Raw genomic sequence first — 10594 nt, forward strand, 5'->3', positions numbered from 1 at the left:
GATTCAATGCACTGCTCGTTCTCGATCCTGAAGGTTAAACGTTTCAAATTTTGAGCGCTTCACAACTTTAATAACCACTCTAAACAATGCGCAATGTGTTGGGTTTGTTGTCGTGTTTGCGTTGTTGCTGTTGAAGCCTGTTGGTTCGTATTGCATTGAAATTGGAATCATTATAGAGCAAGCCGGAAGAAAAATAGTGTTCTGCTCCGTGAAACACTTCGAAATGTGGAGAAGTTTGGAACAGAACAATGAGTAATATAAAAACACTTCATTGTCTAAGGATTGATACTTCAAGTGGTAGAGCACGCGGATGCGGGCGATGGTCCTTCCGCGCCGCTGGTTCAATGCCCGGAATATTACAACTTTTAATCATTTGCCTTTTCAACTTTAATACTTTAATGGACTGATAAAAGGCCTCTCCGCCCAAAAAATGTCCAGCCTCCTCTAGTCCTTTCTCATACGATACACACAATTACATCTTTAATTGGGCATAGAAACAATGATATTCAGTCTTAGTGGTGTGCATCGAATATTTTTCAAGTTCAAAGATACTTAAACCCACTTGCGCCTTGCCATCGCAGGCGCAAGGTTGCGCTGTAACTTGAAGCTTCGATAAATGAACCTATTTCCGACACAATTGTCCAAGTGGTTCGATGCTTCATTCAAAGCTTCATTTTGCCATCACTACCTTTCGGCAAGCAATGTGGACAAGTACATTTTTCTTTAAAAAAACATGAAAATACAATGACAAGCAAGTCATAATTTCAAACTGGCTGTTTAGGGACTAGTACAGTAGGGTTCAAATACAGATTATTTCAGTTCATCGAAATGCTGCACCTTAATCTTTATTTTATTATATTTTGTATTTATTTGAGTGAATATTCACAGTTTTAATAATAATTAAAAACCCAAAACTAATAGTTTATGTTTTGTGAGTACTAGTACAGTAAAGTTCAAATACAGATTATTTCAGTTCTTCGAAATGCTGCACCTTAATGTTTATTTTATTATATTTTTTATTTATTTGAGTGATACATAATTCACAGTTTAATAATAATAATAATAAAAAAAAAAAAACATATTATAGGTTTTGTGATCATTTTTTCTGCTGTACTGAAAACGTACCGAACCGTGACCTAAAAACCGAGGTACGTACCGAGCCTAAATGTTTGTGAACCGTTACACCCCTACTAGCCGGATAACAATGTTACAATACATTTTAAAAATAATGAGATTCTTAAGGCAACAGGGGATATGCAAACTATCTTTGTGACTTGTGTGAAACCAAAAGTCAAGGTTGATTTATTGACAAGCTTTTGTATAGGGATATTGGTTTGTGTACAGATTAACAAACACAATACAATTTACAAATATTGTTTTAACCTCTAAGCAGGGCAGAATTCTACCCTAGCTTTCTCTTCTAGTAGTCTTTATGCTAAGCCAGGTGTATTGCCTCCCAGCTCCAGCTCTGAACGTAACTATTCATCTTCTCTCTAGCCCTTGAAACAAGATTAAAATGTTGCCCTTCTCCATCTTTTTTAACTTCCAGTAACAATGGACAAAGAGAACTTTGTCCTGAATCCAATTAGTGTGAACACAAAATCTGAAGAGAAGTTGGCGGGAAATTATTTATATTTGGCGCACATTTTCGGTCATACCTCAATGATTCATATATTGATATGACAATTTTACAAATAAATCAAATTGGATCAAGGGATGAAGGGACAAGTTTTAGACAGACGTGGGAATTTACTGCGACTTGGTTGGTTGGCAGATGCATACAATCGAAACATTGTAGTTATAGCATTTATTTTTGGGTCAAGATCTATGCCATGTCAGGGAAGGGTGATGTGGGTATCTCTTATTTTCCGAAATAAAAACAAATAAATCCAGGGCTTTAACAGGTTGGTAATAGCTTCTCCCTTAAGGTTCAATAACTGGCCTCCGAAGGTCCGGGGCTATCTTGTCTTATCCTTCACTTGGCAGCAGATCAATAGATTAGCAGGGATGTGCGCCCACCAGGTCTCAGCGGAATAGTTGTGTGAGAGGTGTATCTGTGACGGATGTCTGACAGCAACCCCCCTTTTCTCCTGAAATCTGTCACCACCTGACAGTGGATTTCCACTCTGTTGCCATTTTCCAAACAGGCATCCATCCATCTCATCTCTTTACTTTACCTCCTTCTTTTTTCATGTTCATGTATTTTTTACCCACTCTTTTCCCCACTGAAATTCTCCTTATTCTTATTTCACTTTCCATCCCTGTCCTTCACTAAAATATTCAATTTTATCCTCCTTCTGTCCTGCCTTTCAAGCACCAACCCCCCATACTCCTGTCACCCGACCACCTTTTTGTTTCACCTCACAGCAAGCAGCTAGTGCTCCCAGTCTGCAAGGAAGACTGTTGTGCCCTGTCTATGTCTGCCTACTCTCTGATTATATTATCCTACGGTGCAAATCCAAGAGACGGGCGGCAAGAAATCCCCAGTCGTAAAAAAAGAAAAAAAGCCTTCACACAGGTGACTGTCGCTGTCAGCTCGCTCGGCATTAGCCGGGTGAGACCGAAAGTACACTCTGGCATTTTCAATTACACTCATCACACTGATAGGACATACATTTTAATATAAAAGGGATTGAAATGTCTTCTTTTAGTGTACTTTTCTAGAATGTACATGCTGGAGATGATGTTCTTTATGTCCTGTAAAAAAGAGATAAAGTAGATGTGACAAAGTGCACTGCAGTAAAATATATTTCCGTACAGTTGTTAAAGTGGTTTTTGAAGCTGCTTCATTGTTTTGTTTTGCTGAAGTTTCAATCAGGTCCATATAAACACTAATAATTATTCAATTATTGCAATTATTAAAGATTTGTTTTACTAAAAATGTATTATTGTTTGTCTACAGTATGTCAGATCTTACCTATACTGAGTGAACTGAGCAAGGGTTTGCTAGAGAGGTGTTTTCACATTCTTCGACTGGAGAAATATGTCTGTGGTTCCTAAAGATTTGAGATTTAAATGTAACATTGGCAAGATAGATTAGTTATGTAAAAATTGTGATAGCTAATCTCTGTCTAATACACATATTTCAGCAAATAAAGCGGAACCCTTCATGGCAGTTGATAAAGGTAGAGCATTAGCATGGTGAATGTGTTGACAGCTAACGTGGTAGAGTTTGCAGTTCCTTGATGTAAAGCAGCAGTGTAAGCTTTCTTTATCTACCAAAAAATAATTCTAGATGCTGTATGTAAATGGTAAATGGACTGTACTTATATAGCGCTTTATCCAGTCTTTAAGACCCCTCAAAGCACTTTACATACTACATGTCATTCACCCATTCACACCCATTCATACAGAGCAGTGTACCTTACTCTAGGACCTAACATTAACACACATTCACACACCGTTGGCCATGCCATCGGGAGCAACTCAGGGTTAAGTATCTTGCCCAAGGATACATCGATATGTTGACTGCATGGGCTGGGATCGAACCCACAACCTTCTGGTTGAAAGACGACCACACTCCCTCACAGCCACAGTCGCCCCGTATGTCTGACACAAGTTACACTGTGTAAACACCTTCAAATTGAGCTAACAAACAACATATACAAATAAAGATGCTAACTACACGTAGCATTCTAATATGTCTGCTTTAGTCGCAGATCTAGTTGTATAAAATACTTGTCATTCTAGTCAAACATGTACAGCAGAATCTCAGAGGGCAATAACACATAACACATTATTCTTAGTAGTAAGTCATGGATTTTCTCAACTCCCAATTTATAATGACCTTGTGTCAATGTTGGCATGCATGCTGAGAGAGAAAGTTTTTGCTCATAAAATGTACAATATAGACATTTTTATGTCTGTATAAATAAAGCAGTTTCATGGTAAAAAAAAATATTTCTCTGATGCAGTTTTGTGGAAGGGGGTTGGTTGCTAACTGCTAACGTTTGCTCAGTTTGTATCTCTGATAATTTGATAATCCTCAGAGTTTTGAGGTTTTCACCAGGAGCCAGATTATCTACATAAGCTCCTTGTCCAAAACAAACAGATCTGAGGATTTTAAAATATCAGTTTTACCTTATGTAAAGGCCAACATGTGCTCAGCTTGTTTCTCTGATACCTTTCCAAATGTCAAATCACTAAAATCCTTTGACATGGTTCAAATATAAATTTAACAGCAGCCAGGATCTTAAAAGTGTCATTAGTGGATGAACATTCTATTTAATATAGCTTCTTTTAGAAAACTACATTGAGGGCTCACTTCACAAAGTGGATTTTTCCCTGTTGCTATCACAGGCTACAAAATGAAATAAATTGTTACCTTGAAATCAATTACAGATTCTTCTGTGATTGTTTGAAATATCTGGGATAAGAAGTTCACAACTCATCAACCGACTGGACAGATCAAATAGCTGGTGTTCTTTTATCCTTTTCAATGCTGAAATGTTAGATATTTACCTATTAAGAATAAGGACTGCACTTCCCCCTTTGAGATTCCTGTCTTGATAGTTTTCCTGCTTTAATTTGAGTCAAATTCAAAGAATGGGATTCACTTTTTTATCAATTTACACTATCCATTTCTTGTCTTGACAAAGCCTCTTGAAAGAGATTTCAGATATTTGCATTGCGGCTAAACCATCCAATCACAGAGCTTGAGGACTATCACAGAGTTTGTCAAGCGAAGCGGAGAGAATACTTACTTCCGGGTGTAAAATTCTCTAAAGCAACTACTATGAGCTGAGCTCATAGTAGTTGCTTTAGAGAATTTTACACCCGGAAGTAAGTATTCTCTCCGCTTCGCTTGACAAACTCTGTGATAGTCCTCAAGCTCTGTGATTGNATGGCTTACCTGCCTGTCAGCCTTCCATCTGTGCACAAACTTATCTCGTGCCCTCATTGGTCATGTGTGCGTTTGTGTGTGTTGGAGGAGGGGCTCTGTATTTTCAAATTCTAGCGCACTCGAGCTGGTTTCTCCAAAATTACCTACCCCACCTTTAAGAAAGTATATAGACATCCACTTTTTGATATTTAGCCCAACCGAATTGGAAACAACAAAACTCTTCAAGAACATTGTTGGTTTCATGGCATAAAGTGAATTGAGAAAATGTGTTTTCAGGGCCTCTGACGAGGTCACAACAAAGTGCCACAGCTAAATATCACCCATGTGTATTAGCAAAAAATGCTTAATGTAGCAATTGAATTCTGTCTCAGAAGATATTCAATTTTTTGGAGCCCTTTATACTCCGACAGAGGAGGTTAAAATCAGATGAATTTGGCATTCACTCTAATAAGCTATATAGCTTCCCAAATGTTGTTCTGTAATTGTATCTGTCAAAGTTGCCAGAGTTAAGCTTATTTAATCACACCAATCCCAATTAAATAAATAAATTTAACAACATAGTGATAGTAAGATAGTGTGACCAGGCCTTTACTCTAGTATTGCAGCATGTAATCACACAGACAGTGATGTGTGTAGTACTCCATGGGCCCAGATTTGTGGGAGCCTGTAAGTGAAGATCAAATCCATTGGCTCAGACGAATGGAACCTCTTGTAATAAAGCGATTTAGTGCGCAGCCTCACGCAGCAGTAACAGCAAACGGCAACAATGAAAACCCAACAAAGAAACCTTGAAAAGAGAAGGGTTTGAATGGTTTGCTACATCATGTTACACCTTCAGGATAATAGCGATTTGATAAAACAAATGCTATTGGCATAGTTGTTTTCGCTAGTTAATTCGGAATTCAAATGATTTTTCATTCAAATGATACATTTCATCCACATATTATATATTGATTATTGCCATAATGCAAAACAATATGTCAAAAAACAAGGATTTGTTAGGTTTCCATTTAAGCATAATTACAGGCTCCCGGTGTGCCTGACAGCGAGATGTTTACTCAGCTGATTGCAGTTCCGTTCATGCAGCGTTTTTGATTAAGCCCTGCCACATTGAATAAAATAGGTGTGAGGTATCTTGAAGTGAGGGGATCAGCCGTGGCAAAGCCGCCACTGACACATCAATGTTGACTTTGAATTCGCTAATGGGTAAATACACCGACTAAAGATAGAATGACATAGCCAAATAATAAGAGGGGAAATAGGGACAAGAGATGAAGAGGAAATGTGGGGATAAGAGATGCAAATATGTCTGTGTGTCAAGGAGGCGGGAAGAAAAAGGAAAAAAAAGGGAGATATGAATAGAAAGTCCCATAAGTCCAAGCCTTAAAAAAGAGTGACAGAGGGCGAGGAAGAAGGAAGTCTCGAGGAGCAGAGGGCGCATATTTGATGAGACCGAAAAGGAATCTCCCTTCTACTTCCCCCAGACCTGAGTCACGAAACCCTAATAATGAGATCCCTTTCATTTATTTATTTGTTCCTTAACCTATTAATCAATCAGTTCGGGTCAGGTATATGAAGCTTTTTTCCTGAGTCCATTTCAGACATTGGTTACACTTCTCTGGGCAAGTGGAGAGTTTGAGACTTTCAATTTTCTTCAACAATGTTCCCTGAGTTAGCAGTGAGTTGCCTCTGGAATTCAACTTAATAACATCCTCATCTCAGCCATGACTGAAACTCACTAGCATCAGGGCAAACTTTTGAAATTAATAATACCCAAAAGAGAAACCGGCAGACAGGCAGACACAGAAATGCGAAATTTTAGAGAAAAAAGTTTGCTTAACTCACCTCCCTCCATTCTTTGGTTCCAACAGCCTGCAAATATAACACGGCCACTGGAAGAGGACAAGAAAAAAACAAAAGGGAAGGATGAGGAACAGAAGAAAAAATAAAAAAAATATTAATTATTTGTTCATGTTGGCACCTGGGGCACCTGGCAGTTATTGCAACGCTAACTAAGAGTTAAAGGACACCCATTTTCTTTAGATCTGACAGCTAAAAGCTAAATAAATAACTCCTTAACAGAAATAATTATTATAATGAAAAACAGGAATTAAGGCATCTTTGATATAGTCAAGACAGTTACCTTATATACAGCAAAACAGAGCAAAGTTACAATGAAAAGACATTGACAGAATATCATTTATGTAACATAATATGTTGGTTTTTTTGAGGGCTCATTCTCACTTTTCTGCCTGGAATGCCTGCAAAAGAAATGCAGGAGTAATCAATCCCTGCATTCCCTGCCTTGCAGATGCTGTCAACACCTTCAGCTAAGCTTCTCCCTGGCTATCAATATTTTAAATAAAAAAAGGGCAGAATAAATATTTATTAGGCATTATTTATAGGAACTAATGTTTGGTGTCATTGCTGACTTCTCCTCTAAAGAAGAATGACAGAAAAGTTGCAGCAAGTGCCCCAAAACGACATGTTTACTTTCAAATGACAAAGACCCAGAGCAGCCAGAGTAATTATGACTCCTGTCTGTTTGGACAGGTGATATTATTATAGAAAAATGGCAAGCTTCAACACATCATTAACCAGATGACATTGTTTTTTGGTCGTTCCCAAGGGCAGTTACCAAGAGTGTATTTTTTGTTTCATTGACGGATATATTATTTGGCCACACTAGCAGCATGGCTCCACAAATGGCATTGTTGGTCTAGAAAACCAACCACCACTTTCTCTCGGGACTGAAATATCTTAACTGCAGAATTACTTTTACAATAGATGGCATTCATAAAAGCCTCAACGGTACTTTGGGTTTAATGTTACTTTGAGTGTTAACATAAAACAATATATATGATATAGCTAAATAAACCTAAAGATTTTTCACGTAATAACTATGTACAGTAGATGAATTCATGAAACACACCAAGGACTGTGTATAACAATATACCTTTTCCGGAAGAATATGACCTGAGAAATGTCTATTGCCAGCAAAGCATTTAATTTCAGTCTGACATTTAAATGGACTATTATGAAAGTGGTAATTTTATCATGAATACTAGATATGGAAAACATTTTGTTCAACTTTATCTATCAAGCGGTTTTCTTTAACAGTGCAGCCTCCCATATTTGCTAGCATGGCTAAATATTCTTATTGAGTAAAAGCTTAAGTAAAAATATGGGTCCCCAGCCTATGGTCCCCAGACTAGCCATTATGTGTTCTTTACTGTTTACAGTCTTACTTTGGTCTGTTCAACAAACTTACATTTGTCTTTTGAGGGGGGCATTTTGCTTTGTGTACAACTGCATAAACATGCAATAAGGCATAGACAGCGCAATTATATCCCAGAAAATTAATCATATTGTATTTAAATTATTTTATAGAAACAAACAACCCACACTTAAGGCTCTTTGGGATGTATTAATAACAGGCAGAGTGTTGCTGTTTGTGTCTACAGGGGCAAAATGAGCCACTCTGTGCGAAGTTTGGACATTACTGCTAATGAACTTCAGACTGTCTGAACCGGCAGACAATTAAAACCACATTTTCTTCCTAATGAGCAATTAACAGAGCAAGATAACAGAGGAAGGGCAGCAAGCAGCAAACCTTTAGGGCATTGTGCCTTTAGAAGAAAACAATCTTTTCATTGTCAGTTTGTTAAGCATACGGGAGGCATACAGTATTGTTTAAAAGGGAATTAGAAGTTAATCAGTTTGGGAATAACATGTAAGCCTTCAATTAGATTAAAGAGAAGAAAACGATAAGGGCAAACACTCTCCAGGGATTGTTTGTTTAAAAGCCATATCCCGATCCTTTCTGGCCCAGAAACAAAAATAATGCAGAGATGTCTGTTTATCAGACATCATGGTCCCAGGACCTTGATTTTTCCCCAAGGTTGCACTGTAACAAAGCCACAGCCCGACAGTAGACTCAGACTAATCCACGCTATACCGGGTCGGTCGAGTCCTAAGAACCTGACTGATTGCCTGCTTTATGGAAAGTGACTCAGAAAGCAAAGAGCCCATCTGGTCAGCCGCAGAGCGACCAAATAACAAGACGATTCGGTGTCTCTCCAATTCCTACTCTAACTCCAACTCTGCACAATAGTCCGCCTGCAGACCCAGGTGACGTGAATAAATCGTAATCAGCACAAATCGTACCAAGTTATCACATGGGTCTACAGCTTAACACTGGATAGTACAGACAGTCTCAAGTGGCACAGAAAAAGAACGGATCCCCTGCTAAATTGGGCGTGCATGAGTTTCTTTGGAAACTTGGAACATTTTTTTCTTAAATGGGCAAAACTTCATATTTTACCTAGAGGAAAGCAGTCTTTAATGGAGATAAAGCATTATATGCTACTTCCCTTCCCTTCCTCCCTCAGCTCTTTCTCCCTTTTTCTCTGACACTTCTGTGTGTGGGCATTGTCAATGTAATGAGCAACATTATATCCTTTAAATAACTTTCTATCAAGTAAATAACTAAAATAATCTGCACTGGGAAATGTTGTTACACCTAAAGCATATTATAATAGAACATGGCGAAAGTAGGAAGAATAGAACCAGCATCTTGATAAACACATAAATAAAATGGTTTGGAACAACCTCAAAATAGGGAAACATTTTCTTATCACTCAGGGTCTTATGAGGACAATTCGAGAACTTCCTCGTACACATGACAATCTCTGGAATTAGGGCCACTTGGACCAAGGTAACAACAATTGTCCCTTAAGGCCCGGACACACCAAGCTGACACCAAAGAACTGACACAGACTGACCCCCGACTGTTGTGTCGCCTCGCGTCTCTGCGTCTTGGCCATGTGTTGCACTGGAACACACTGCAAAGACTTCAGCCGAAGGCCAAGTTGCACGTACGAACTGCGCATGCTGAGTGGCAATAACTCTCCTTACCAGCAGGCGGCGGTAGTGTGTATTCGTCATTCAAAAGATGCAACAACCGGAAGACAGACTGCGTGATAACCGAGAGAAGAAGAACAGACTGCGTGATATAAACAAACAACAAATAGCGTGTGCGTTCCATTTTCACTCTACAGCGAGAAGCTCATGGGGCTTTCCCGAACCTGTGTCGAGAGCTGGAGTTAAATTAAATCTCACATTTGCCTTCTTAATCGTTTGTTTGGGTCCCTCACTTCCGTTTCGCTACTCATGCACTGATTCGCTAGCTGAACAGTCAATCAGAGTGATTTCCTTGCGGGACACACCAATTTGAGTAGGGCGTGTCAACGCTCATCGTCGGCCTGACGCCCATTGATGGCCAAAATCGGCTTGGTCAACACATTCTCACTCCCAACTCGGCCTATGTTGACGTTATGTAAGGGTCCCTGTCGTCACTTTCCAACGCAAGGGGGGCCCTTTAGCATCGAGTTTCAACTATCAGGGCGTCCCGTTGACTTGCATAGAGCTCCCTCAACTTTGGTAATAGAGGAGTTGGGATCACGGCAAAATGCTCTCCGCAGATCCATTCTCACAGCAATTATCAACCTTTTTCTTACTCAATATCAAGCCACACTTTCTTTATTTTAATTGAATAATGTAGGACTTTTGTTGCCGTCAGTTATGGGGAGAGAAGGGGCTCAGAATACTGAAATCTGTATTGTTTCATTGTTTTTTCCTTCTAATTTTGCATTATTTTCTAAACCACACACTGTTATTTACTCAACAATGACACATAATTATCCTTGTGTTTATTTATTTGTTTGATTAATCAAGACTGCCAAGGCACAC

General features: G+C 38.8%; 1 long non-coding RNA gene across 1 annotated transcript in view; it reads right to left on the reverse strand.

Annotated features, from left to right (window-relative positions):
* Positions 1-598: 598 nt before the first annotated feature.
* Positions 599-10594, reverse strand: part of LOC104968147 (uncharacterized) — a 15872-nt gene continuing 5876 nt past the window's right edge. Inside the window, exons 2-3 of the long non-coding RNA XR_800795.1 lie at positions 6689-6699; positions 599-688 (exon numbers count right to left, since the gene is read on the reverse strand). This is a non-coding gene — a long non-coding RNA (uncharacterized lncRNA). The remainder of the gene's footprint in view (positions 689-6688; positions 6700-10594) is intronic.

Source organism: Notothenia coriiceps, unplaced genomic scaffold (assembly GCF_000735185.1).
Source record: "Notothenia coriiceps isolate Sejong01 unplaced genomic scaffold, NC01 NC01_scaffold00038348, whole genome shotgun sequence".
Classification (NCBI taxonomy): domain Eukaryota; kingdom Metazoa; phylum Chordata; class Actinopteri; order Perciformes; family Nototheniidae; genus Notothenia; species Notothenia coriiceps.